Source organism: Sapajus apella, unplaced genomic scaffold (genome assembly GCF_009761245.1).
Source record: "Sapajus apella isolate SASKATOON/1434 unplaced genomic scaffold, GSC_monkey_1.0 scaffold396, whole genome shotgun sequence".
In the NCBI taxonomy this organism is placed as follows: domain Eukaryota; kingdom Metazoa; phylum Chordata; class Mammalia; order Primates; family Cebidae; genus Sapajus; species Sapajus apella.
This window is the reverse complement of record NW_022437333.1, coordinates 52,829-55,008: the sequence shown is the minus strand read 5'-3', so window position 1 is coordinate 55,008 and position 2,180 is coordinate 52,829.

The following is a 2,180-nucleotide window of genomic DNA, read 5'->3' as shown; positions in this document are numbered from 1 at the left end:
TCTGCTCATGGCTTTGTTGCTGCTGGGAGCTGGATGATCTTCCTCTGTGCATCGTGGGCCTTTGACGCTGTGCCTTCTCCATTCTTCCATCTGTTTAGACACACCTGCTGCTGAGGTCCTGGCATAACTTCTTCCTTTGGAAGGAGCTCCTTAATCCCTAGACCAGGGGTTCAGACACCCCAGATCCATTCCCATGCCACCCATCCACACAGTCCCCTGTACTCATCTGGAACTGACCAAAGCAAACACAAGCCCCGGGACACCTTGGTATAACTTTATTTATACCACACAGTTTGTGATATTTATATCAAACACTCCAGATGCCCGGGCCTAGCTTAGCACAGAAGGCATGTTCTTGCCAGTGGCAAAAAAACCCAATACAGCACGTTTGCTAATACTAACCATTTGATCGATCCAAGATGGCCGTTTAGGAACAGCTCAGGAATGCAGCTCCCAGTGAAAGCGCAGAGGAGGAGTGGACGCTGCATTTTTATTGCCCACAGACTAGGCAATTCCCAGGCAGAGGAGCTCCACAGGTCACCAGCGTGGCTGTTTGGGCCAGCTCGGCTGTGCTGGCCGGCACCGCTGCTTTGCCCCGCGTGGCTGCTTTGCCGGCGCCCCGGAGCGGTGGTTCTCTGTACAAAATACACTGGTCCGGGTGCCCCTTTGGCTGGTGATTGGAGCCATGGGAAGTCGCCCATTCGTCTGTTTAAAAAGGGGACTCAGCAGGGAACCAGGACAGTAGATTCCAGGGCAAAAAAAATGCCACGAATCTCAGTGCCGCTGTTTAAGCCAGCGCAGTGACTTGCCGCAGGGGAAAACGCTCAGACCCGGCACCTCTTCAACAGGTGACTGGAGCACCAACTTAAAAAAAAAAAAAAAGGCTCTGAGGCAGGGAGCCAGCTATCAGGCTCGGCTGGTCCCACCCCCACAAAAGAACAGCAATCAGAAACTCTCTGGATTGAGAGTTTCACAGCAAGCGCAGCTGAACCCGGGACAGTCCAGCTCTGGGGAGGAGCGTCCGCCATTACTGAGGCAGCCCACCACTATGGAGGTAGTCAGCCAATGCTGACGCAGCCCGCTGTTCCCAAGGCAACCTGCCATTGCTGAGGCAGCCCGCCAGTTGCCAAGGCAACCCACCACTTCAGAGAGACTCTGCATCAACAGAGGTGGGCCACCATTGCTGAGGCAGTTCTAACTACACCCATATAAACAGGACTGCAGGGAAGTTCACTTGGCAGCTGGGCGGAGTCCACAGCAGCTCAGCAAAGCCTCTACAGGCAGACAGTGACTAGGCTGCCTCCTTGCTGGGCAGGGCAGCTCTGAAGGAAAAAAAAAGAAGGCAGCAGCATAACAGAAACTCATAAATAAAGCCCTAAATGCCTGGGACAGAGCACCTGGGAACAAAAAGCAGTTTATGAGTTCTGCTGCAGCAGACCTAAATGTACCTGCCCAGCAGCTCTGAATGAACAACAACAGAGCTCACAGCTCACCATTTGAGCTCCTATAAAGAAGAGACCGTCTCCTCAAGCAGCTCCCTGACCCCTATATATCCAAAGAGACACCTCATAAAGGAGAGATCAGATTGACACTTGGCGGGTATCCTTCTGGGACAAAGATAGCAGAAGAAGAAAACTGGTAACAACCCTTACTGTTCAGCAGCTGCTGCAGGTGATTCCCAGGCAAGCAGGGCCTGGAGTGGACATCAGCAGACCTACAGCAGAGGGGCCAGACTGTCAGAAGGAAAACCAAGAAACAGAAATAACCTCATCAACAACAAACAGAACATCCACTCAGAGACCCAATCTGAAAGCCAGCAACTACAAAGACGACAGGTGGATAAATCCATAAAGATGGGAAGAAACCAGCGCAAAAAGGATGAATACACCCGACACCAGAACACCTCTTCTCCTAAAAGGGATCACAACTCCTCACCAGCAAGGGAACAAGGTTGGATGGAGAACGAGTGTGATGAAATGACAGAATCAGACTTCAGAAGGTGGGTAGTGAGAAATTCCTGTGCTCTAAAAGAACATGTTCTAACCCAATGCAAAGAAACTAAGTACCTTGAAAAAAGATTTGACAAAATGCTAACGAGAATGAACAAAATAGAAAGGAATATAAGTGAATTGATGGAGCTGAAAAACACAACATGAGAGATTTGTGAAGCATGCACAAGG